Consider the following 27,998-nt stretch of genomic DNA (forward strand, 5'->3'; position numbering starts at 1 on the left):
CCATATCCTTGCTAGTTGTTCTGCAGAACCAACCTGCTTGTTCCTGTTGGCTGGGTGAATGGGATTTTGGAAAGATGCTTAATGTCTTTGAAGTATTTTTCTGGTTAAATATTGTTAATCGTCAGAACTATTCAGTTCTTAAGGTAATTTGTGGGTTTCTTTTTTTCTTTCTTTTTTATTTTTTATTTTCTTTAAATCCATTAAAGGCATGAAATGGAAAAAATTCTTTGGTTCAAGATTATTCAATGTAATTAGAACAGTGTCACTCATCTTAGTAAAATCCTCTATAAAAGTGTTTTTTTTTCCCCCGCTCTCGTTAAAACTTAAATCCATGATACATAGGAAAAGATACAAGTTATTGTTCATTTACTCTGTACCTCGCCATATAATATATTCCTAGAAATAGGAGGCTCTTGGTTTTAGTTTTATAAGTTGAATGCAGCTACTGCTACTATAGGTTGCTGCATGTATGGGAGGCCTGGAAGTGCTTTCTGCTGGTATCGGATTAACTACCTCTGTAATGTATGAAATCCTCATGTAAAGGATGGCTGTGCAAGAAGTGTGGCTGGGATGTGAAATATGGATTCACTGGACACCATTAGGCAAGGCAAGCTGCAACGTTATTATCTGCTTGTAGATTGTCTTTAATACCGGAATACATGTTGAGCATCCTTCTGGCCATCAACCAGATGCTGATTGTGACTTGTTGATTTCTCGATTCCAGCTTCAGCCATGACATTCCAGGCTATGAGGAATAAGTTACTCTTACTACCAGTGCTCGGGATGATAAAGAAACTGTTATTGTTTTTCTTCTTCTCTGCTTTTGTCTTTAATTTGATTGCATAAAACCTTATTTTTCATTTTCTATTTTGTTCCTGTAGATCTCATGGTTCAGTGGAAAAGAAATCATGGGATGCTGCTTCCTTCTGCAAGCTCATCACTTTAAATTTTGATCATTCGAGTTAGTATTATTTCAAGGACTGTTCATTAATTAGGATTTGGATTGCCAAATGTGACATTGTGCCTTGTGTAATCATGTATCAACATATCAATGACTGTGCTGTTCAGCAAACTCTAATAGCCATTTTGGGCAGATAAAAATTACAATAGAAATTAAAAGCAGATTTAAGTAGTTTTATGCTTATGCTTTATGCTTATGGCTGCATATATCTAAATTTTCCAAGTGTTTCATTTGATTATTCTGGACTCATCTATTATTATTGAAAGATTTTTCCCCCCTTTTCTATGCTTCTCATGACTTTTTTTTTTTTTTTTAAGTATCACCATTTGTTCCTCTCTCTGTGTGATGAAGAGACCCCCTCCTAGTTTTCTTCACAAAAGTTTGGCTTGCTCTCCACTTGAATCCTAGGAATGAATTTCATTTGTAGCCTGAAGATCCATAATCATTCTTTGTCTACATAGCTCACACCCTGTCAGAGGCTGCTGTTTCTTACAAATTGCTGAATACCTGCAGTGTTTTGCCTTCTTTCTGTTTGTAATGATTGTGTAACAGCTTCCACCATTCCCTAAGTGCTATTACTGTAGTCTGTTCTCAGTTTGCTGTGCTCAGTCTTGCACTTCAGCAAGCCTTTGATATTTCCAGTTGTCCCATGTGAAGTCTCCAACAGGCCTGATTTTACCTACCAAATACCCATTTTCCTTGGCTTTGTGAGTTACCACTCATCTGACAGTCTCTTAGATGGAACTCTATCCCTGTTCCTTAGTGAGGTTGGTGCACCTGGCTGGATTGCCAAAGAAGTTTAAAATGAAACTGTTATTTGGAGACATTTCTCCCGCTGTGCCATAAACTGAGGTTTCCCGTGAGCCCATGAGAGGTTATTAACAACAGGCAGTCATGGAAAAGTCTGTTTCGCAGGACACAAATAAGTTCTATGAAATATAGTCCAGTACATTATTATTACTGTGGAGCAAAGGAATCAGGTTTTATTTGTATGATCTGGAAGCTTTGGTTTTTGGCTGGATAGAATGACTGGAAGATACTGGCAGAAGCTAAATACCAGTAATAAACACTCTTCTTTAGTGCTTCGAGCTTGTATTATATTTTTCTGTATGTTTGTCGGTTTGATATGATTGTCATAACTCAAATCCATTTGTTCTTAGGTGTTTAGGAACTGCTGTGAGCAGCTACAAGTATCATCCATTTATTTGCTCTCCTACAGGAAGATGTGTAAGAATACGAAGTTGCCTGAAAGAGACCTTTCCTGAAGTACTGATTTTGGTTCTCACTCTACAATGTGACAAAGCCACCTTCCTAAGACCTTCATCTACAGGTAATATAACATCAGCTGAGTCCATGGTGCTGCTGTTAGATGCAGCCAAATTGAAAATGTATCATAACTAACAATGCACATTGTACATCAGCATACTGAATACATGCATATGACACAGTCTGTAGCTTGGGATCTCTGGATTCCACAGGTTGGAGTATTGGGCACCATCACAGGTTGTTTACTCACCTGTATGTAATGTATGCTCACTATTTAGCAAATATGATAAATCTGGTATCAAGTTCAATGATATGGTTGGTTGAGGGAATCAGGCTCAAAGAAGAAGAAATGGTATCAAAACCAGCTGTATTCTGAAGTGCTTTTGGGGTCCTACAGTTGATAGTTTCTGAAGTGCCCAAGCAGCAGGTTGTTTTTGTTTACTTTAAAGCTTGTTGCCTTCTGATTATTTTCTTTCTCTGGTCACTTTTTCTTAAAGGGAAATAATCTGAGTACCAGGTTTACCCACTGTATTTGTTTGTGCGTAGCTTCTTTGCCTTGTTCATGTTTTTGCTTGAGGGGAATGTTGTCTTTGGACTGACTAGGTACTTAGATATTTCTCCTATGTTAGATGAAATATTGTATCCTTTACAGGGTGGGGAGTGCTACCATTTAAGACGATGGAATCAGTCTGTTCCAAAACTGTTTTATATGCATTAGGATCAAGTTAAAGAAGTTTTTTTTTCTGTTGCTATGACCAAACTGTTTCGGTAGCTTTGGACCATTTGCATCCTCATCTTTGTATATTGTCATTCTGAAGTCAGTGTTTTCTACTGCAACACTGGAGCTTTTACAGATTTTGTATTGAGAAACTCTTCCTCAGTCTGGGAACGTATTTCTTGTACAGTCCAAATTATATTCACAAATAACTTGCCTTTGTGCGAGCCCCTACCACCTCCGTGCCTCAGCATGCACCGTACTTTTACAGGATGAATACATTAAAATGCTTAGGCATTCACGGCTGACATTTGTTCTGTTTAATTGAAATAATTTCATCACCTTCTAAACTAAGCTTTTATGACACATCAAAACTTTGGAACATTCTCTTTTCAATTATTTATAAGCCTTACAATATATTTCTAAATTTCTAGTTTAGTTGTCTCAAATCATGTTTTTATGTTTTCTCATAACAGCCTGCTCTTCATCTTAAGAATGCTGTCTAACCTCTAGCTTTCTAGAAAATGTGTCTCCTATGAGCTGTAGGATGAACACACAACACAATCCACTCCATTAAAATGCACACACCATAACAATGCTAAGCTTTTGATGCAAGAGTGCTTTCAAGAAACCCGTGTTTCTTTGTGCTATAACATGTCCATTGCTGAAAGTGGTCTAGTACCTAGAGCTGCCTAAATGAAGATTGTGTTGTAGCTCTACTATATTACAATGACAGTAAATGAAGGACATATTTTGTATTCACTTACCGTGTTTTTTTTTCCAATTTACTGAAATCATGGAAGTATTTATGGTTAGGTTACCTTAACTGAATGGTATATAAGCCCACTATATGGTGGTACATCTATTCTAAGAGTCTGTAATTGAATAAAGTAGGAAAACAGGGTAAGAGTTTATTGACAGAAGAGTGGTTCTGTGTTCACAGACTTCTGCACCATCTTGTCTTATTAACTGAAATGTTGTTTCCCTAGCATATAGCTGTTCTATGGTTGTCTTAATCATTTTGCTCTGTAGCCTCTAACAGCACCCTCAATGTGCTATTAGCAGCAGGGTCGTTCTGTAAATGAATAAGACAAAATATCTGTTTTTTTTCCTTTTTCCGGTGAAATTTCTCTGCCTACACAAGTTCTGTGTCCCTGGGAGCTGCAAGGAGTCAATCTTTGGTTCAGGTTGGGAGGAGTTTTATTTCTTTTTTTTTCTTCCTCCTTTTTAAATGTAGTTCAGCCAGCCACTTGGAAGGTGAAGATAAGATAGCACTGAGGTTGTCTGCAGACTCAAGTCACGAGGACTTGTAGGCTTCTCTCTCTGCTCACAATATAGTGTTGCAGCGGGCACTTCTTGGGATCCATGATGGTGTATATTTGATTCTAGTTTCAGTGCTTTTCTCTTGGTTTCTGAAGCTGTGTTCTTGCTAAGCAGGAAGGTGTTTTTGTAGTGTTAGAATTAGCAATCAGTGTTGGAACTAATACCTTTGCTGTGAGCTGGGCAAGAGCGCTTCAGAAATAGCGCATGGTTGTCATTAAATGCAGTGAAATGCGGCAGTGTCTTCTAAAAAAATTAACTTCCAGGATTTCCTGTGGAGCTGACTATTTTCTTGATCTTCATGTAAGTGCTCAGAATTAGTGCTCATAAAAAGATTTTAGTACTAATCCTCCTGTAGGTTCCTTTGAAATACAGTGTTAACTTTTTTTTTCTTTACTCCCGTAAAAGTTCTTAATGTGCCTCCTACGCTTCTTTCAGTGAACACACAGCCTCTGATTTATTAATGCACAACGTGTCCCAGAAATCAGTTTAACTGATTCCCATCCATCATTCAGCACCATTTCTTCTATTATGTTGCAGAGCGGGTGTCTTTGAAGCCCTATTTTGTATACACTGGGTGATAGTTCCGTCTAACTTTTCTGAAAAAGAGATAGAACTCACCAGTTTTATTATTTATGATTGAAGGGTGCATTAGTAAGAGCAGAGCCAGAAACCTACTTTCCATAAAAATGTTGAATACTGTTTTTCAGAAGCTGCCTTTCATTTACGCTTCTTAAGTTTTAGGAAATAAATTTAATGATCAAGAAAGGACTGACAGCACCAGTTCAAACAATGTTTAAGGCCAGGTCTGTGTACAAAAGCAAGGTCTGCAATCATACATTGTGCATTACAAATTAATCTAAACCGGAAATGTTATTTCTTGAAGGCCTGGAGCAAAGACGATATTTATTCCAGGCAAGTACCTTCTGTTCTGCCATGTTGTGTCTGTCCATTGCTCTTAGCTGCCTGTCATCTCTGCTGAATGCAAAATACATTGATTGTCACTTCTGCCCTCTGACATTATTGAAGCCTAAATAGAAGGATGTAGAGCTAGTATTTGTTATGCTACATCAGCCATAACATACTTCCTGTACCAAAACAGTCTCGTAGTCTCTGATGTTCAAAAGTAAGCAATGTCAGGGAAACAAAGACAAGCCCATCACTTGGGGACTTGTTTTATTAGCCTCCTCTAGCTAAATACTCCCTGACCTACATCTGGAGCTTGTCTGCAATTAGGAAATAACTATGTCTGCTGTGTTGAGCAAATCAGGAGAGAAGCTCTCAAAACAAGTGAGCAGTGGGTTATGCCTAAGCTGGGGATATTTAAGGCAGAATCCTGAAGTTCACATTCAAGCACGGAAAGTGAGTGACGTGGTAACTTTCTGGTGCACAATCCTACACCCTGGTCAGAAAGGTGACTGAAAGCAGCCCTCTGTGGGTTTGCTGATGGAAAAGCTGAGTTACCAGACTTTGATCCATAATCAGCACCATTTATTCACTGAGACGGTTGGGATGGCCCATGTTAGAGTCAGGCAGTCTCTAATCTTTAAGTAGGAAGTTTGCAAAGCCTTGGATCAGTTACATTCTGAGTAGGAATAAGCTCTGTTTTTTTGTGGGGATTGAATATCAGTAAGACTCCACCAGCAGGGCTCCCCTTTGCTCCCACAGTGAGGGGGTGTCCACAGCTCTGTACCTTTTCCCACATTTCATGGTGTCAGTGTGGAGTTTTTAACAATCAGCAGCACTTAAGTTAGCTAAGAGGCAGGCAGTGTGTTGGCACTGCCAAGAATGTCAGCAAGCAGTTTGTGGCCACCCCACATAATTGACACATCAGTGCGTTATTCAGAGTTTGCTCCGTACAAACTGTTAAACAATGAGTTAGGATTGCCAGCAAGGATAGTCAGTTTGGGAGTATGAAAATGTGTGCATCAGCATCTCTAAAATAAGAGAAGAAGAAGCAGCTTTGAGTCTGGGAAAGATTTACAGGTAGGCAGCACCCACTTGCTTTAATTAAGACTGAAAGAGAAGAGCTGAAGGTGACCTGTAGGGGTATAAATGAAGCTGGTGTGTGTAGTAGCAGAATAGGGATTAAAAGACCTGAGGAAGGGAACTGACTATCAGTGTTTGCTAGTGAGGAAGAGGAACCTGCAGCTTTTGGATGAGTACAGAGCTCTTCACTATTCAGTAAGAACCCAAACAGATTGAATGCAGTTTCCTCCTTTCTGGCTAAACAAAGACTGATGGAATATTACAATAAACTTCAGCCTTTTACTGCTTTAGTCAGTATAAAATTATAGAGAACAGGTCAGCCCTGTGAGTGCAGAGGAAATAGGTCAGGGGTAAAGCATATGAACAATAGCATCTCCATTTTCATAAGATATGTTATTCCTGTTTTGAGGCAGATTCTGGTCTTTGTGAAGTGCCAGAGGGCATCTGTTGTGAACTCTGGAACAGGTAGATGAATGGTGGCTGAATTTAACTAATATAAGGAAGCCTTCATTAACTAATGAACTGAATAAGTACAAAGAGAAACTGAGCTTGAATAACTCAGCTTCTCCTCTGAAAAGAAGAACAATGGCATGGAAATCAAATAACATACTCCTTACGTGGGAATAAATTTCTGGCCAATCAGTCCTTGATTTGTTTTCCAGGTTGTACCCGTGCTGGCAAGCTTCATTTCTCATGAGTTGCTGGTAGTTGCTGGCTCTGGGATTCGTGGGTGGTTTATGCCAGAAGGTGAGTCCCAGTCTTGGCATTTGAGCTTTGTGTTCCACATGCAATGTAGCTGTCAGCATTTGGGCTCATGACCTTATTCTGACTGACATATCCTGTCCTATGCCCTGGAAAACCCATATGTGCACAATCCACTGTCAAACAGAGTTCATAGAGAGAACACGTTATTCATATAAACCTTGTTTTGAAATCTTTGGTCTTGGCCCTTTTCCTGTTTATCTGTAAGTTTATTTACAAGACTGCTCTGTGTCCATTTGTGTCTAGATGATAAGTGACAAAATCAGATCTCACTTAAGGCTTACACTTGTTTACTTCTAGAAGATGGTGTGATATAGGTGCTAGGAGAGGTGAATCTATTGCAAAAAAAAAACAAAAATATTTCATTCAAAATTGAGCTTAGATACTTTCTTCTTGTAGTTCAGACTCTTTTACAAGGAATACAAATATGCAATCAGGTAATAGTGCAATCAGTGTCCTAATCAAAGTCAGGGGTCACTTGCTAGATGATCTCTTTGTTTGACACAAGTAGTAGGTGGCCAGATAGATAGTAGAGGACAGACAATTGCTATAGATAAAGAAACAATACAACCAAAATCAATTCAAACTTTTTTACTCTTATGACAGCAATATGAGTCATGCTGAAAAAACCTTCACAGCACTCCTTTGTTTTTTTTTTTTTCCCTGGTAAATGTTTCAAAGGCTGAATATGAAATTTGGGTACAATTATTATTCCATTAAAAATAAAGATGTACTGCATCTGATTTCACTGTGTATCCAAACAGTTTTTAACATTTTTTTTTTTTTTTTCCAGAACAAAATTGCACCAAGTAAATTTGTGCTAGAAACTTGCACTTTACACAGGAAAGAAACATTATTTTCTGGGCTGAGTGTACAGATGCTGCTGCTTTGGTACACGTGAAGTTCTTTTGTGTTTTATAGTCAAGTGTGTGATTTTTTTTTTTTCCACGTGGATGTACTTTTCTTTTGAAATGCCATAAAAATGTATTTTCTCCGCTTCCAAACAAAGATCAACAAGTATGTGATGCACTGACATGTCAGCAGTTACACAGGATAATTTTCCATGAAAAGGATGCTAATTAAACTTGAATCAAAATGAATTTGAACTAGAACTTGCCTTCTGGTGGGTGAAGCATGTAACAAAAGTAATAGCCTATGAAAAAATGGGACACGTGTATGAAGGTTTTTCTTTTGTGGTGTGGCACTCAGGAAAATACTCTTCATGTTGTGGAATTTCACGGTGCAGTGGTTGGTAAGTTTCTCTCTATTTCATTCCCCATAGATACTCTTGAAGCAGAACTGCTGAGTCACAGCCTGCACCAGTGACGGAGCTCCTGGTGGGAAGGCAGGGCCTACCCAGGGGAGCTTAAGTGCATGTAATGTGTCTGAGTGATTGGAAGGGCTGGAGCCAAGATCTACCCTTTCCAACACCTCATTTGAGGGTTGGTGGTGAAGGTGAGGATATCTTGTTGGAGATTCCTGTATACCTGAGGCCTTCTCAAAGTAAGTAGCTACTTTTCTTTATTTCTGTGTCTGCTGTGTTTGAGCAAATCCTCACTTGTTGCAGCCTGTGATCTTGCTCCTCTGCTGTTGTAGTTGTGCTTTCTGTTGTGTTACAGCCCTAAATTGTGCTCTTAGTCTGTGGTAGCTCTATGGGCTTTTTCCAGATCTTATTTAAAAACAAATGGAAAATGGGCAAAGTGGGTGTGAGAGTCAGATGAAAAAGTTTGGGTTTCACAGTGTCAACAACATGTATTGCCTCCTTTGGATTCCTTGACAGGTGACAAAAGATCAGAATTTCTATATTCTTCGCTGCACTATTTGTTACAAGGCTATACTACAAAAGGAGAACTGTGGTTTCTTTTTCCTATTTCCATTTCTTTTCTTCCTGTTCATTAAACTTCTCTTTGTAGAACACAGTTTATCAACTGGATGTATATGAAAGGATGCAGCCTTTTCAGCCAGAAATTTGACTCAAGCACTGCTGTTGAGAGGAGAATGCCAGTTGTGCTTGACAACTTAGTACTCTGTTGAGTGTGGAGTAGCTTTTGATTAGTTTTAGTTTTAATGTAGGCATTCTGCAGGTGAGAGGAGGTTCATGTAGAATCAAGGTAAATGTTTTTGAAAGGCTGTTTCATTTCATCAAGCAGCAATAATAAACTTGCAATTGTTGCATATATATTTCTAGGCAAGTCAGTAATTTGCTTCCAAAGTGATTTGGTTATGTTTGGCCACTCATAATGAAAAGCCTTATTCTGATTAATCTACAGCACATGTCAATTAATCTCTTGTGTAAGACTGAACTATAGTGCCTAATGTGGTTCTTCAAAGTGATAACCCTCTTATGCTTTGCTAAAAAAGTACTTGTCTTTGCAGTTCTGAAATAGATTAAATTAAATTTCACATTGTTGCTGTGAAGAGAGGAGGTAGGAAGAGCCCAGTCTCATAGAATCATAACTGGAAAGCAGTTTTGCTCTTCATGAACACTCTTGTAACCTCACTGTACTAACCTATGGGCAGAACCTAAAGGAAATGACATAAAATCCAATTTAACTTCAGACTCTTTCATTTTATAAGCAAGAAGAATTTGTGAATCTGCATAGATGCAATTGAACAAAATATGTAATGCAAGCCCTTTTTCATTGACTTAATTTAACCAATTTCAGCCACGTGTCAAATCACATGAGGGGGATGCTCTAGAAACTAGTAAAGTCACAAACCTCTTAACTAATCTTGTTGATGCTAATTTAAATTCTTGTAATAAATTTCTATTATAAAAATATCAGAGGGAAATAGGAAATGCTGGTACATAATGCTCAGGAGATATGAAAACTAGTCTGATTGGCTGGGAAACTCGTGCCTTTCAAAATTCCACACTTACGAGCAGTCCTATGAATGTTTTGGTCAGTTGCTGGCATTTAATGAAACCTGCAGAATTCATGGCATCTGTAAGAGTCCCACATTGCATTAGTTGATGATGGGGCTTGGGCCAACAGGCTCAGTGTCTCTGGATGATGGATCTCAGGTTGAAAATCACTGTGCTCGCTCACCCTTCTGATCATCCTGGACGTCAGATTCATGGGAAATCAAAGTTGCTTTGTTATGCTCATTTCTGAATGGAAACGCTTTGCATGCCTCTCATGTCTACATCTGGGCTTTGGGTCAGATGCTTTGCACACTCAAGATTTCATTCAGTAGCTGTGGCAGAGTGCATCATGTTAGGTTTTCATTCGTCAGTCCTGGGTGCTTGAAACTGTAAGGAAGAGCCATTCTCACAATATGAGTGAGAAACCTGAAGTTGTGGGGTCCTCAGCGCATCAGCTGCAGCTGACTAGCTAGTTAAAGATAATCTGGTCTTTCTAATTTAAAAATGTAATGTAAGATGATAAGTTAAAGGGAACACTGTTACGGTTGTACATGACGCTAGAATAGATTTGTCCTCAGTGCTGTTACAAAACAAGTCTCCACAAACAAATTTTAGTGTCTCATTAAAGACTGCTTTATTGAGAGCATAGTGAACAATGGATATTTAAGGTTATTTTTTGAGAGCAGAAATAATTTACGTTTAAAGAAAACTTTGACTTTATTTCTTGACCATCTTAAGCTATAAATCTTAAGCTGTGTTTTACTTGCTCTGTTATTACCAGAAATGCAGTGTAGTAAAACATGAAGTACTCAAAAAAAACCCCGCAAACATTATTGAAGTCTTATATGGGCACTTAATGTTGAAACATCTTTACTACCAGTTTATAGACACTTAAAATATCATTGTCCTATAAGGTCAATTGCTCTTGCAACTTCACTAATGGCAGTTACACTGCCTACCCTGTATTGCATTAAATCTTCGTGTACTTATTTAGAGTCATGTGCTTCTTCCACTTTCAATGCTCTTACATATGTTATAGGAATCAGAACTTTTAAAGCAGGCTTTTAAAAATCGGATGTAACTTTTAAATCATATGTGCCTTCCTTTTGTTTATTTCTAGAGCTGTTAGAGACACAAATGAAAATGCTTTTGTAATATAATTGATGTCTGACTATAACATGAATCTTGTCATATTCAACTTTTACCTCTGTTCTTGTACTTGTATCATTCTGCTCTTTTAGCAGAATTGAAGAGGATAGTGTCTGGTCTTGATAGCTTGGGTACAAAAAGGGATCTATGGCGAGTCCTAAATGAAATCATTTATCTGCTTTAAAACTATACTTCAAGGACTGTTATGCCTTCAGCAGAGATTTGCAGGGGAGGGGAAGAGATCAGAAGGAAAAACTGAAGCGATGGGTCATCATGACATAGTTGCGTACAAGCATCAATAAATACACTTCTTAGGGGCAGTTGCTGGTACGTCTTCCTCCCAGATATGAGTACAGAGGTGTGGTGTCTGCCAGCACCCACTGGGCAGCTCAACACACAGCTACATGCCACACACACTCAGGAGAATGCACAAAAGGTAATTTGTGTAGGCATAAATATATGTACCGAGAATATAATTCCTTAGGAGAAGGCAAGCTGATTGTTTGATTCAAATTGTTTCTTAATTGAAACACAAAACAGCTCCTCTTTAATCTTCAGAGTACTTGAAATCATGTCTAGCTGGGAATATATGAACAACAGTATATGAACTGCATCTTTGAGGAATGATGTCTCTACTTTTTTCCAGTAACAGATGCCATTTGGATTAACAAATAGGGATTCTCCTCACAGCAGCAGTATCTGATGGGGTTATCAAATTCTCTGAAACTAAAGAGAATGTGACAGTGACATCAATCAGATGTTATTGCTGCACATACAAATTCATTTGCTAGCCCAAGTGGTAGTTCATTTTTGTGCAGCTGGGAAATTCCTTTCAAGATTTGGTAATAGCTCAGCAGTGTGTATGAGTGGATTTGTATACATAAATGACATATATGGGTGCTGTGGCAGCAGTACAAAGCCATACAAATCTGGAGCTGTTTGTTCCTGATTTGAGGCTTTCCATCATCAGAGCTTTGTCTTTTTGGCCTGTGTTAAACATGGGGCGCATAACATCAAGTTGAAACTTGCCGTGGTAGATTCACAGATGTTTCACCTATGTATTTGTTAAATTAAATGTAGGTCTGTAGTGACAAATTTCAGTCTTGATTAAACCTACGTCGGATTATAGTCTGGTGCTGCAGTTTTCACGTTCATTTTGTAGTGGAGTAGGTATCAGGCTTAAAACCTTAACTTATATCCATAATATTTAGAGGATGTTCAACACTAGACTTCTGTTATAACATTGCCTTATGGTTTTAAATGGTAATTGCCCTAGTGGCTATTTTATGCACTCAAGTATAAGTGCTCTATATGTGTATAATACCTGGATTTAACAGTTGTCTTTGTTCAGAGCCATCTGTTGCATTAATTTCACAGTGTTTTCCAATATCTAGTAGCTCTGAATCAAAAGAATCTTGGTCTTTTCTGTTTCTAGCAGTTCTGGATTTAGAACAGTCTAGAAATTAAACGATGTCCTAATCTTTCCTTAGTGGCAAATGAGGGAAGAGTACTTGTCTGTGTGGGCATGGCCAAATTGTGGCACTGGGACTTACAGTCCTGATGTTAATCCATGGAGAGAACATCCTCCTATCCACACTGTTATTGGGCCATGAGAAATTAGTTTATTATGAACAGGATTTAGGAAAAAAAATTAATGAAGTGTCATTAAAAAAATATATATATATATACACATATATATTTTTTCTTAAAGCACCCTGTAAAGTAAAAGCATGAATTCAGTTTGTTTGTGGAGTCAGAGGCATCTCGATATGTATTCGCACTTGTTAATGAAGGGGGACAGCTGCCTGGAGATGCAGAAATTGTAGTTGAAAGGAACTCTGAGAAACACTTATAAGTGTATGTCTATGTATTTTTAGATAGTCTTTTGTACAGATTTGTATCTATTCACTGTAAGAGAAACGCTATCCTTTTACAGTCTCCATTGAGTGGTATTGGCTTTGAAAGGTATATTCCACCCCTGCTTTGTTCACATATGCACATTATTTCTATTTTAAGGTTTGCTGTGAGTAAAAGCAATCACTGGGTAGGATTCATCTCCTTACAACTATGTCTCTTTAGAGTCAGTGGAGATCACATCAGGACAGTCAGTAGATTCTCGAGTGCAATTCCTGCTATCTTAAAGCAACACTTAAATAGGTCAGATTAATTGTGCCTGAGAGGTTTATTTCTTTCCACTGATTATGGAGGGAGAGTAGATGTTTGTATCACAGTCATCAGCTCTGAAGCTCAGTGATGTGCATCCCACCTGTGGTGTCAGCACAGAGTGGTTCCTGCAGTGAGGTGCTTCCCATCTACTGGCCTCCCGCTCTGCATTTCTGTGGTTCTGCTTTCCTGCACACCAGTATGATTTTTGCCTTGACATTAGAGTTCATAAATGTGAAAATGTAGTCTCCAGATGTTTTAATTCTGCCTGTCAGCACAAGAACCACATTCTAAAACACTTCATTTGACATAATGCATAGGAGAGAAGTGGAGGTGCTGTAGGAGACTTTGTCAAATGGGTCCTTTGCTGTTACAACTAGGGCAAGTTAGCCCTGTTTTGAGCATGGTTGGATTATGCAACCTCCAAAAGCCTCTTCCAGTCTGGTTAATTCTATCACTCTTCATCCAGAGTTTTTCAAATTCATGGTTATTAGTGGCAGGTTTTAAGTTGGGCAATCTGTCTTTTAACAGGTCATAACATAGCAGCCAGTCTTGGGCCTGTACCTTGCTATCTGACCTATTCCTGGGGCTGGATGAGGAGAGCTGCCTGGATTTTCTCCATGAAGTTAGGCAGGATCTTCTGTAGGTACTCAGCAGAGCATTGCTTGGCAAACTTTTTTTCCCCTTTCCTTCCTCTACAAAGAATAAGTATATAGAATAAAGTGAAAGAAGATATTTTTCTGTTCTGCTAAGGCAATTTTGTAAGACTTGGCGTGAGTATCCTGGGAGTCTAAGCTAAAGATGGTGAACATATGGGAAAGCCCAGGAGGAAGCACAGAGTTTTAGTTTTCAAACCTTACTCTTGGATTGCTACAGTAATGTAATGAAAGGACATTAAATGAGCTGAAGTTATTAAACCCTAAAGGTTACAGAGTCCTATTGGGGGCCACATTCAAAATGTAATTAAACCAAGTCCAGATATTTTAATTTCTAGCTGGAGATTTACACAACATAAGTAGATTCTTCTTCCAATTCTAAACTTTATTGAAAATAAGCTTGTTAATTTGTTTATTTCTCTCTAGCAGTAACTGAATAGACATTGTTTAGAGCCACTTGGCTCTAGTAAAACAGTAGGTACCAGTATCAAAGAGTCATGGTTCAAATCAGATCATGTATCTGGGAAAACAGATGCTTGCACTCTGCTATTAAAGTCTCACTCCCCCAAAACCATGTAGTCTGCAAATGGTTATCCATTCTGATCCTCCAAGGCTCTCCCTGCCTGTTGTTCCAGATGGTCCATTGCTGGTATAATGCTCTCCATTACAGTGTGTGAGAGAACAGTGGTCCTAGAACTGTTAATTCTGCTTATTAGGAATATAGGATTACACTTATAAGAGGTTGTTTCCATCTAAAACATTCCGATTTCATTGTAAAATGAACTTGAGTGAGTTTAACTCTTCAAGAACACTATCTTTAAAAAACAAAACACAAGAACAACAGCAACAAAAAGTTCACCAAACATGAACACCACTGAGAAAAATCCTTAAAACAAGCCAAAATCCAAAACCAAGGACATATCTTTATGGATTTGACTTGGCTTCCTATTGCTGGATTGGCTCAGCTTTTAGTAGTCCCTTCTGTCCTTCTGTCTGACTAGCTGCTCTTCTCTGAAGGAGTCGGATTGGCTCTGCTATCTATTTTCCTCAGGGAGAAAGCTGGCATGTGGTTCAGGTGCCTTGTGCTGCAGTTTGCAGGTCTGTGCTGGAAAGCTGACTCTTGAGATGACCTGGGTGAAAAAGAAGACGTCACTCCCTCTGCCCCACATCAGTTTATTTCTTGGACTAATTCTGTGACCTGTTTGGGCATTGTGACTCCAAACAAGTTTATTCATGAAACACATCTTGAGTGTGTCCTGTGACTGCCTTGGAGCTGGGAAGATGATTTGAGGGGGCAAGAAGCCAGCAGTCTGCCTTGGTGAGTTGTGCGCACACTAGCTAGGGTTTGAGTGACCTGGAATGATCAGGCACTGGCAAGGTATACCTGGGTGCTGTGAAAAGGTGTGGATTAGAATTCTTAAGGTGAGGGGAGACTCAGTCCTAAAACTCGCTCCTTGGTTGTTTGTCTTGACTGTTGGAGGCAATGGGCTGGCACTGAAAAAATGCTTAAGTTTTAAATTCAGAACAAAAACCTGCAGCAAGCCAAATCACCTTATTTAGAACTTACTAATTGCTTATAACTTTGCTACATCAGTGAAGACATTAGTTAGAAGCAATTGTGGGGCAAGGAGGAAGATAAGAACATGTTTTTAAGACTGTCTTAATATTCAGTCGTACTAAACAAGGTTGCTATGCTTGAGACAACAAGAGTAGAGGAGAACTGCTGAGAGTTGCTCTCCTGCTGGAAGGTGTTTGTGTTTGGAAGTACAAGCACTCTGCCCAAGAGACAGCGGGCTGCAGGCTGGTGTAAAAGCTGCTTCAAGGACAGAATCCAGTGAGAATGGTTTGTATGCAGGTGGAGGAGAACATGAACCTTGGGCACCACTCTCCCTTTTTTGTTTTGTTTCTCTACTCTGATAGGGTTGTGTAGGGCTGGGCTTCTTAGAGGAGTAACTGTATTAAAGACAGCAATTCCTGAAAAGGTCAATTTAGGATACCTTCGTCTTGATCGGTAAACAGACAAAAAAATAGATGTGTGAGTTTTGCACTTGAATCTCGATGAGCAGGAGGCATGTGGTAATGTGTGAGAAGAGCCTCAATGTGCAGAGCAGCCCAGAGAGACCAGTTCAGCAGCAGATCGGGATGTGGGAGTCAGACAACGCTCCCACATTAATTAATGAGGTGAGGAAAGAAATAGAATCACGTGTTTTCCAAGTTTGTTCTCTAGAGAAGATTTATCTGGAAAAGCTTCTGTGTTGATTTAATGGAGATGTGCACACTATGAGGTGTTTGTATGAACAGTTCTGAGCTATTTGGATGCATGTCCCAAAAGCAGAGTAGGGCAAGCGGTGAGAAACTTCTCCCCTGCTTTTTTATTTGCTTACCTTATTTCTCACTGAACGAAGGTGCATTGGGTCTGAGGGCAGTGTCTGAGCCAGTTATTCCTCTGTCCTTCCGGGGTACAGTGCCAGTCCCTGCCTGTTCCCTGCCGGGTGTTTCCTGAGGGAAAACTGAATGAGGAGTGGGGAGTGAAGAACCTGTTTCCCCCAGGAGAGCAGCTCAGGGATTTGTATTGAAACAGGCCAGTGATTGAGCTTAGTCCTTAACCAAAGTGTTAATGCTGGCAGCTTGCCTGCACAGTATAAAAAAAGAAGTAAAAAAAAAGGTAGGGGGAAGGATGAGGGTGAAGATGTGGATGGAAAAGAAAACACAGCAGCCTGTACAACCCATGCAAAAGAGACAAAATGAATGTGCTACAAGGAAGGCAAGCTTCCTGGGTGAGGTCAGAATGGAGAGGGGAGCAGGTCACAGGCACAAGCTTGAGAAGGTTAGCTTTGAAAAGCACTCCAATGGCTTTTTTCTGTGCTAGGGAGCAGCAGCTGTTGGTTGTGCCTCTGCTGAGGTTGAATTTTGATCTACTTCAAGCTGCAGTAAAAAAGATGCAATATCCTCTGCAAAATGCCTGCTGAGCACAGAGCTGGGTTTGCAGGGATTGCATGGGTAGATCAGTCTATTGGCTTATTAGCTAAAATGATCAGGAATTGCATCACAATGGACTATCGATGTCCCATAGCAGCTGATGGCTCTGAATTCTCATCTCTTTTCTTTGAATATCTATTTTATGTATTTATGAAGAAACTTAAATTTATATTTATATACATGTATGTATATTTATGAAGAAACTTAAATTTATATTTATATACATGTATATATATATATATATATATATACATGTATGTATGTATATATATATATACATGTATATAAATATAAATATAAATATAAATTTAAGTTTCTTCATAAATTTTTAGGATACAGTGCACTCGTACCTTGTAACAATTGTATCTTCTGAGATAATTGTGCCCTTAATTTTTTCTGCTGGTGTTTCTTCTAGGCTTGCCATCTGTGGGACTGGCAGTCCTCAGTGGCTTCAAACATCCCAGTGAAATTTGATCTGATCTTTCCTTTTACTTTGTCTAAACAAGCATGGTCTAAACTAGTTGGTTCAGGGTGCATGGCACACAGAGCATGCTTGACTGAGAGTTTCCAGGCAGGGTGAGGATCCTTATGAGGAAAATCCATTCTCTTCAGTGAAAGCTGCCTTCAGAGCCTGGGAGCCCTGGGACAACTGCAGCCGTGCCTTGCAGTAATCTGGTAAGCAAGAGAAAGATGAGGCTGATTGGAAAATAAACCGAAATGATACAATATTTGCAATGGATAGCTTTCCTCCTGTCTCTGCATATATTGAAAGTTTGTGCTATTTCATGATGCCTCTCCTTTCCCTACCAAATGTTTTACTGTTTTGCTGCTTGCTCTGAAACTCTAGCAGAGACCTGCTGTGGTACCTAACTTCTAATCTGAGGGTCAGCAGATTGGGCTCATTCAACAGCAAACTCTGTGGTCACTAAAGTGTCACTGATGCCATGTCCCGAGATACATCCCAGTAAGGTTTTCCAGAAGTGAAAAGATGACAGTTCTGACAAAGGCCAATGAAGTGGGAATTATCAAAGCAATGTAAAAGGGGAGTGTGTTCAATGAAGAAAAGAGAAGTTTCCTTTTGGGATTGGGGGAAAGGACTGAAATGAAACGAAGCTTTCTTGTAAATATTATAGAGAAACTCTTTGCTGGCTTGGCTGAAAGACAAAGTTAGCATGAAGTAAACCGGACAATGAATTGTACAGACAGTTGGATAGGCAGGCCTTGGATTTCTTCATAAAGACCATTTCCTGTGTGTTGTTAATCCTGTTGATTTAAAAACAAAACAACAACAAAAGGTTTCCTTAATTGTCCAGAAGTTTGCTGGACCCAAACCTTGATGGTTATTACGTATTTTCCACAGATTGCACAAATCTAAGTTTAGTTTGGATGTCATTCTAGCTGACTCTTTTTCAGCCATGCAGTGGAATTTGAATGTGGGTTATTATAGTGGGTCCCTTTTTCCTTTACTGACAATTTTCCCAGCGGTGTAATCAGTCTGTGATAAGTTTTGATTCTGCGTTAACTCTTGTGAGATTGTTTTTATGGATTCATAAGGAATCAGACCTTTGGAACCTGCGTTAGCAGAACAGAAAAACTTTTCCTCTTGTCCTCTGGATGCAGAAACGTCGTGTCACCTAGAAAAAGTGACACAGTAATCACAAGCTGAATGTGAATTTGCAGAAGAGGGCTGTTATATGGTCCTTAGCTTAGAACTGCATGATGCTTCTTTAGAAGGGAGACCCTGAAGAGGCGTTCAAAATGGAGTACTTGATATGCTTCATGTAAAAACCAATGCCTTAGTGGAAATCATGTGTTGCATTTTAATATTTCTGGTTTTGCTAAGGGAGAGGAGAAAAAAATAATCCAGGTTGCTATTTCTAAATGAGTTCTAGCAGTGACCCATACAGTCCACCTTCTTCTTTTACACGGGCACACAAGGGATCTCTCACAGTAAAGAGTGCTAAGTTTGCATGCTTAAATTTAAAATCCTGCTTAAATAGAGTTTAACTAAGACCTTAACTCTCTTGACATTAGACCTAATAATTATTAGGCAAAGCAAGTACTGTCTTTTATTAAACTAATGGGTAGAGTTGGAAGGAAAAAGAAGACAAGCTCCTGGGTGTAAAAGAATTTGTCTTTTTTTTTTTTTCCCCCCCAACATCTCTTAGCGAGAGGTGGGGAGAATGAAGTATTTTCTCTTTCCATTCAGTGCTTTTCTTGCCCATGTCCTTGATTGACCATAACTCTGTTATATACTACATTATGAACTATTGCTGTTCTGTGGTTGTGTGATTAAAAATGAGAGAGGTCCTATTGGGGGAAGCTGCAGTCTGACTGGGACTAGACTCCATGGTGAGGTGCAGTAAGCAAAGGAGCAGCATCAGGAAGAGACAGTGAAAAAAGCATGTTTACAAAGGTCAGTTCTCCATGTGGTTTTGGTTTTGAAGACCAAGTACGTAATGCAGTAAGCTTCAGAAGCTATCAGCAGCTTCTCCTAGCTGACAATTCAGGTACTGGGGATAAAAGAAGTGATTTTGAAGGAACTGATGAAACTTGTGAGGTTACATGTTAACATCCAGTAGATGTGAGCTCCCAATTGCCAAGCTGGCCTCTGTGTTCTTTCATTTTTTGAGGCCTGTGGCAGATGTAGGAAAACATGAGGAATTCTGACCTGTGAATTAGGCTGGGATCTTTAATTAGGCAGGGAACACTTAGGAAAAAAATTGGCCTGAATGGGGATTTTTGAGCAATGAGCTGATTTGAGAGGTTCAGGTTTGATATCCTGCCAACTAAAGTTTTGCATTAATACTCAGGCCTCTCTTGCTGCGTGAAGTAGGATGAAATATGTTTGGGTTTGCCCAGTTTAGCAACATTTTAACTGGTACAAAGCACATATAAACTGTCTGCAGGCTGCTCAGTGTCCCTGACTCATGCTGGATACAAGCAGCAGTTAAAGTTACAGCATCCCATTCTCCAGCTGTGCCTGGTCTAACAGGGCAATATCTGCTTGAGACTAAGAATGGTGTGGGTCTTCCTGGCCAGTTGGAAGAAAGCTTTAGCACGCAAGCCTGGATGTGGAAACAGTCTCGTCTGCAAGAGTAACTCATTTCCATTGTTCTGAGACCTCATTTTCTATAATGATGTGGAAACACTGCTAATGAATTTCAATTCATGTTCATCAGATCTCTTGGATTTGATCAAATATAGGCAGGTCTAGTATAAGACTCAGTAAAAGGGGATTTAGTTTCTCAATAGCAGGAGTTATGTTCTCTCTATTGCCCTGTAGTATCCAGCATCAGAACTAAGCTTGGTAGAGCCTGTTGCAAAGGTGGAATGTGCTTAGCTTAAAAACTAGGTCATGGTCTGAGTAGGCAGTGATTAATATCAGGGTTCAGACCATGTGTAACCCATTTCTGTGAAATATTTATATTCTCAAGAAGGATTTTATCATGGGAGGATTTCCCAGCAGGTTAGGCATATACCTATGTAGCCTTCATTTTTCATGCTGTGATTTAACTGGGTCTATTCAAGAAATGAGTAATTGCTACATCATTGTGATTTTTTGCTTTATCTTAGAACTGCAAGTTTACCTGTTGCCTACAGGGTTCTAATATGAACCTGGTGAACCACGAACGAAATGCTGTTTTGGAATGTAGCTGAAATTAAATCTTGATGTGGATCCTTTGCATGATTTCTAGAATAATGTTCTGCAGGGTATCCCATAACACTGCTGTGATTCTAACACTTGCCTGTAAGAATGTTTCCAACGGCACTAACAGCGACTGGGAATCACTGTATGTTTTCATCTGAGATGTGTACTGACAAAACTTTTAGAAGAGTGTTTTGAGAATGTGATCATTTTCTATCACTTCTATTTTCTTGGAGTGTTTGCTGTGATCATAAACATAATAATAAGAAAGCAAGAGGATGAAAACTGAGACACAGGCAAGATCCACGTACTCTACCTGGTGCTAGTATTGCCTCGCTATGAGAATCATTGTTCTCATCAGCCACAGAAAATGTAGTTTAGTTTTGTCTTCTCAAGCTTATCTACTTTACGCAAGCAGCTCTAAGACACCAGGCTGAGTCATGCCTGGTATGCCTGGTAGATAAGTCTACTTCATGCAGTCATTTAAATTACAGTGCTTATCCCTTTCATAGCATAACGAGTCTTTTTTTCATCTTTGAAGTGCTTTCAGACTGTTTGCTCTTAGTTCACCTAACACCTGAGAGACAGTGACTGAGAAACGGAGGTTAAGGGGCTTGCTTCAGGCACAGAAATAGTTGGTGTCTGGGCTAAATTCAGGTTTCTGTACACTTGATTCCCATTCCAGAATTAGGAGCCTCCATTTAAAAGCCAACTAAAGCTTATATCTCCTTTTTGTTTCTTTACTTTTTTAAAGGGTAAAAACTATTTTGTTGCTCCACTGCAGCAACGCTAATGCAAGTTTTAATGTGGTAGCTGTAAGAAGGTATTTGTTACAGGTGACAGCTTAGAGTTTCTCATAATGACAGCTCCGTCTGATGGCAACAAAATTTTGAGAATCAAAGGTATGGATGTAATTAGGAATCTTGCTAATGATTCTGTGCGTTTTTGTTTTTTCCTTCTCAATGAAATGAGATTCACACAGATTAATTACTACCTGCTATAAATAAACCCTGAGAATGGCAATCTGCATCGCAGTGGCAGAGGGTAGCTGTCATTTAATATATCACAGCTTTCCACGCACCTGTTCACCCGGTACTGTTCCTATGGCAACTACACTTTATAAGGGAAGCTCTGCATAATTAGCATGGATCGAGGTCTATATCAATCAGAATGATTTGGAAGAGTATGGAGAGCCCAAAGGAGAAGGCAATGCTACTTGTCTCAGTAGGGAAGGTATCAGACCTCTGCTGCGTGCTACATAGTGAGGCAGTTACTAGGAGAATTCAGCAGAATTAGCAAATCTGAGGAAGCCAAATTATACAAAACAAGAAACTTTATCTTTTTTATTTTTTTGGTTATGAAACCATGTTAGAATGAGCTTTGAAAAGTGAACAAAGACAGAAAACCAAGCTAAAACAAAAACCATGCTTGCATAGGAGGCTTTGTTGCAACTTAGGACATTTCACAGAGTGCACAAGTGTTGTCAGCCTGGGGACCAGGCGGTGATGGCCAGCACTGCTTGTAATGTCCAGCTATGCCTTTTACCTTATTGATCTTTGTTTTTTGTCAAGACCTGCCAGACGCATTTCAAAGTGACAGATGCAGATGTGTGACCCGTGTTGCCTCACAATGCAGCACATTAAATGTAGAACAACAGCTTTAACTTCAGTTTTATTTTTTTTTCTTGGCTGCTGGTGTCAGAAATGTCACTTAAAAAAAAACAAAGCTCAATGATTTTATAAAATGCCTATAAAAAGAATAGTGCTGAAACTGGGAGAGCTTTGTGTCTGGTTGTGTGTGTGTGCACAGAACACTGAGCGAGTCTTCTAACACTGTCTTGGCTTCAAGTCTCATCTGGAAGTGACTCAGTTTTCAGTAGAGGAGCTGTATCAGGCTCTGCAGCTGTATGTGAAGTATATGACTTTTAATTCACTGGGGATCCAGTTTGAACGCAAGTGTTGATAGAGCAGAATCATACTTGTGTTGTAATAAGACTTCGTAATATGAGTCATCAAAGTATCTCAAAAGAAAAAGGGAATGAGAACTTGAAAATATGTGCTCTTCAGCATTAGTAATGCTGGAAAATAATTTGAAATACAATGGGTGTTAGAGGTCATGCAACAATGTGACAGTGTAGTATGTGTACCATCTTGGCTTTTGAAGATGCAGTTACTGAAATCGGTCTAAATTTGCAGAATTTGTAGATCTTGTATGATAAACAAGGTAGAATCCTTGGGTGATACTGGTTTGTGTTACTTCATCATTGCTGAGTTCTGCATTAGGTGACAGGCTGTAGGAAACTCCTTTGCTACATCTGAGTAAAAAGTCTAGGAGAGAAGGTGCTTTTTTTGCTTCTACTGGTTCTGGATTGGGTACTTGGTGGAGAGGCCTCCACTAATGCTATATGTGATTTTTTTATATTTTATTTTATTTTATTTTATTTTATTTTATTTTATTTTATTTTATTTTATTTTATTTTATTTTATTTTATTTTTCCCAATGGGGATGATGGTGGGAGGATTCTTGACTAAAAAAACTGGCATTGCATGCCTCTGTAACAGAATACAGAAAAGATACCCCTCTTAGGTTCTGTGGAGGACAGGGCAGGGACTTGAGTCCTTGATGTCTTGAGGGTTCCTTCCTGCATGATATCACAGCTTCAAGAGGCAGAGCTTTGGGTGCCTTCCATTTAAGCAGGTGTCTGCAACGCTCATTTTGGAGAATTAGTTTTGAATCTCCCTAAAGAGAGACAATGGAAAGAAGAGCTGGGGTGCAGCCTTAGCTGCGCTCATTCCAGCCTGGCTTTGCACCATTACCATTGTGGCCTTCCTGGGCAGGCTCTGAAGAATAATTTCAGATATGACAATTTCCAGTCAAATAAGAAAATGAATAAGGAGCTTAATTTCTTCCAGGAAAGGGCTGCAATTGAGTGAAGTTTTCTGAGTTGCAACTTTCCAGGGAGATAACTAATAACTACATTCCCCAGAAAAATCTTGCTTTTAGGAGCAAATCTGGCTTCAAGTCTCTATTCTAAGTTAAGGATTTTAGCTCTGAGAGTAATGATGCAATGTAAGTACTTTCATAAATTCAGTTCATTTAAAAAATATATATATTCTGTGGCCCCAAAGTGCTGGATCTCATAAGCTACCCATTTGAAATTGTTAGATAAGTGAGTTTTTTTATTGTTTTTCAGTAGGAAAACATAACCTCAAGATAAGGATTGTTTGGTGCAATCTATTCAGTTTTGGAGATGTGTTCTCTTTGGAGTTCTGCCTCATTTTACTTTTGTGTAAAGGAGAACTCAGTCCTTAGCTCCAGTGGTTCAAATCTTTTCATATTTCTAATCACGTTGAAGAAAAGGGGAAAAAACTTGGCCAGAAAAGCTTAAGTAATATGCGGTCCTAAGTTTTGGAAGGTAATCTTTGTACTCCATTAAGGTTTAAGGGCGGCACAGACAGTGGTTAAAAGAAATTTCCTAACCTATGTCAAATTATTCTGTGATCTACAAAAACAGCAGACTGGACTTTTCTCAGCATGTCTGCTTCTGTTTTTTTCCAGTGTTCATTTTTTGGTTATAAAATGCTATCCTTTTTGACATCTACTAAAAAATGCATTTAAAATCTTCCTTAAATATATGACCATCCATTTATCTGTGCATCGTAGATCTATCTGAAGTAAGAAGATGAGTAATATGTCTCCTGATGCAATGCTTTAAACAACTAGACTGAAGCAAAGATTATTTCTAAACAGATAATTTACTGTTTATTAAAGGGACTAGATTGGGATAGCAAGAAAAGGTCCTCTAGATCTGAATGTATTAATAAGGAAAAAGCCCACTGTCTTGTCAACTTCTGTGTCTACACCACCAGGGATGCTTCAGTGACAATTACTGAGAGATAGTTACTCATGGAGATTAAATATAAGTTTACTTCCCTCTTCCCCTGCCCCATCCCTCCTGAGCTTAGTGGTATTAGAATGGACCACTGTCATCCAAAAACTTGAGCGAAACCACTGAATCATTCTATATGTGCATTCAGAAACCCCTTTAACTACAACAGGCTTTAATCACTATCTATAAAAGAAATTGAGATGAAATGGAAGTCTGGTACGTGTGTTATCAGTTCCCAAAGCTAGCCAATACACTTGGCATAAAAATACGTTCATATTCCAGGCTTACTTTCAATGTATCTTGCTGAAAATGAAGAGACTGTACAAAACCATTCCACCTTTGAGCTTACAGCTGATTTATATAAGGTAGCAAAATGGGATCAAATGTGTCCTGATGTGTCTTCTAGATTGTGGTTCTTGTAGATTCATAAAACACTAGTAAATTCAGCAAATTTCACCCTCATGATGAATAGTTTCTTCAGTGAACAATGTTTAATAGACTCCAGGTGATGAGACAGGCAGAACTGCAGGAAAGATCTTTGAAGGTCTGAGGATTAGCAAAATGCATTTGGAGTTTGGGTTTTCCTTGTAAAATGTATGGTCTAGTTTGTCCCTCAAAGACCCAGACTAACTAGTTTCTTCTGTAAGCATGGACCTTCGCTTTGTTTTTCTTTGGTTTCCACACTTTGAATCTGTGTAAATCTGTGTGCCACGCTGAAGAACAGCTGTTGTGAGTTTGCCTATATTTCTCTCCTTCCCCCCCCCCTTATTTTTCTGCCTAATTTTTACTGAATCTGTCTTCTCTTGCAGCTTACTTTAGCTCATTCAGGGCTAGAGATCTGGAATGGGAATAGGAAAAGCAGTCAGTCAGATCTGTAAGCCTTCTTTGGCAAAAGCATTGGCACTAACTCTAGTTCTTCATCACTTTTATTACATCATTATGCTGGCTTACTACACTGACTTTTCAGTGTAAAATTGGCACAATGTGGGCTTTTGGAAGGTGGGGTTTAATGCAGGTACAAAGCCATGTAAAGCACTTGCTGGGGTTGCACACTGGAGGAAAGAGTAAGTAGGAAAAGAGGCAGATCCCTGTAGCGCCCACATGCTTTTATCTCAAACAGTGGATCTGTTTGTTTCCACTGGCATATGGAGGTGCTTTGGAGAGCAAAAGGATCCAGAATTTTGCCATCTGAGTGAGACTAGGAGTGAAATGTCATGTACCCTTATAGGACTCAATTAAAACATTTTGAAATGCTTGCATTGGGCATGCATACAAACACATTCAGAAGAAAGGCAAGGCTCGATTAATGATGGTGCATCAAAAGTTCAGCATCCTAAACCTTCCCTTTTAAACTCAGGGAGTCTTTAGAGATCTTGTCAACGCTGTTTATGTTGCTTAACAGTGTCTTCTGCCATTGACAAAGCAGCACTTCGCTTCTGTAGTTAATGTGGCAGATTCTCTCTGTCCCTATTCGGATGCTGATGGAAGTTATTTACAGCCTCAGCAGAAAGATCACACAGCGCTGTGATAACTGGCCCCTATCGACACTGCCAGGTTTCCAGGTCTGTAAGACAAATGTTGCTGCTGGCTCTCAGCACCCTGTGTGCCTTGCATTCTGATGCAGATTTTTATTACCTGGCAGGTGGCTTGGAAGAAAAAAGAGCTGAGATCAATAACTGCAAACGATCAAGTCATGTCAGAGAGGGGTCAGCAGCCAGCACTAGTGGAAGCTGCCCCTTGACACGGCTCTTGTGGAGGAGGAAAGGGCCTTGATTTCTGAAAAGCACTGTGCTGTGTTAAGAGTGCCTAATTATCGCTGTTGCTACGGCCGGCTAAAATAACAGAGGGCTTTGAACAGGACTGGTGAATAACTGCACTTAGCTCTGATTGTTGGCTGTGTTGCTGCTGTCTCTCAGGTCTATGCTGGGTGTTCCTGGTCTGGAGACCCAAATGCACAGTGCTGTGGGCCTGGGAGAAGACCCAAAGGCCTTGGGCAGCCCCACACCAACTGTGGCCATTTTGTGCCTGGGGTGGGCTTATCTCACCTGCTCTTAAACACCACCAGTGTCACCTTCCTTTAGCACACTCCTGTGTGGCAAAACCAAAACCAGCAATTTTTGCTCTGGTTGCCAAAGCAGAACGATGAGAGGCAAGGGCCTTGTCAGAGTTTCAGACAGAACTCCAGCAGATATAGCAACCTCTTCATTTCATCTTGGTTCGTATCTCCTTGGAATTAGATGAGCAGCAGATTCTGCAGTTTTCTTCCAGCGCAATCCAGGAAGATGTCTGTAAGCAATTTCTGCATTAAAGTCCCTATTTATATCCGTAATTAAAGAAGTAAGTATCGTAGTTATCTTTCTAATTTCATAATTACCTCTTTGAAATAATAGCCCTGTTCCAGGTGTTTTCAAAAATAAAACAGCCAGGGAAATTAATTTCAATTAGAATGGAAAAATACAAACTGAAGTGGAGTGTTTTTTTGTTTTTAAAGATAACAGAAAAAACAACAATAAAACACAACTGCAAAGAACAAAAAAAGCCCAACGTGCACTTCTTGGAGTGTACTTCATTTAGATAATTAAATCCGTACAGTGTGAATGAACCATTGGCAGCAGTGCCCTTTGTCAAATGACATTTAGAATGCATTAATCTGCTCAATTCTGAGGCTTCCCAGCAGCTTAAAACACATCTGGAGGCAGAAAAAATCAGTGATTTCTTAATGAGAGTGAATAGTCTTTTGGTATGTAATACAGATGCTCTAGGCTTTCTCACTTGGAAGATTTAGTAATGTTGAGAAACTCAAGCTGTATTCGTGTGAATTCAGAAGCAATCACAAGCTCATAAGCTTGTTTATGCTTATGTTTAAGTGTTTATGTTGGGGTTCAAAATAAAGACTTTTTTTTCCATCCCAAAGAAAATGAGAGAACCCATGAAGGAGAACACTCTTATCTCAACCATTTCTTTTCCTCCTTTCTCCCTAATCTTTCTTCCAGCACCTTTTGTATTGTCTGTTACCACTACAAATCCTATTTTCTTCTTGTGACAGGGTTGTAGGGGAAACTGTTTGATGTGGGATATGTGGAAAGGAGCTCTTAAGAGAGCTGCCAAAGCTGACAGATTTTGGGAGAAAGTCATGCTTGTTAAAGCTCAAAGTCTAAAGTTGAATTCTGTTAGCAGCACCTGTTCTCTTCCCTTCTCTGGCTCTTGGCAACCCTTCAAAGTGGTCACTAGAACAGAGCTCGTCAAAACAGATAAGGCCTGAAAGCAAATTATTAAGGTCACAACTCTCTTCTGGAGTCTTTCAAAGTGTGTTTGTTGCCCTTGTGATGTTGTTGCTCCTATCGGGAATGACATCAGTGAAGTACAGTAGAACCTACCTTCCTGCAGGTCCCCTTGTGAGCCATTAAAATTTGAGACTTTGAAAACTTATTCTGAGTTTTTAATTCATCTGTGCAGGCCTTTGGGGACGAAGCTTCAGGTTTCAGTAAGTGTTTGATACAAGAGAAGGCCTCAAAGTCTGGACCTTTGGATTTGTGTGACATCTGAAAGTGGCCTGGACATCTCTGAAGAGCGTGTTCTCGGGTTGGCTCCCTGAACTTCTCGGAAAAGATCTAACATTGTTCTTAACAAGTAC

At 39.4% G+C, this 27,998-nt stretch overlaps 1 long non-coding RNA gene across 4 annotated transcripts; it reads left to right on the forward strand.

The window, feature by feature from the left end:
* Positions 1–2,054: 2,054 nt before the first annotated feature.
* On the forward strand, positions 2,055–27,938 carry LOC146760341 (uncharacterized). 4 transcript variants are annotated; one of them, XR_014947677.1, is made up of 5 exons: positions 2,055–2,291; positions 6,914–6,998; positions 8,296–8,516; positions 13,723–13,833; positions 14,939–15,319. It is a non-coding gene; the product is annotated as an uncharacterized LOC146760341 (long non-coding RNA). The 4 variants fall into 4 exon arrangements; XR_014947679.1 differs by lacking the exons at positions 13,723–13,833; positions 14,939–15,319 and adding an exon at positions 27,821–27,938 and having other exon boundaries at positions 2,066–2,291; XR_014947676.1 differs by lacking the exon at positions 14,939–15,319 and having other exon boundaries at positions 2,067–2,291; positions 13,723–14,144.
* The last annotated feature ends 60 nt before the right edge of the window (positions 27,939–27,998 follow it).

This window comes from Coturnix japonica, chromosome 6 (assembly GCF_054131305.1).
Source record: "Coturnix japonica strain WE chromosome 6, WE-NBRP24, whole genome shotgun sequence".
NCBI classification, from domain to species: Eukaryota; Metazoa; Chordata; class Aves; order Galliformes; family Phasianidae; genus Coturnix; species Coturnix japonica.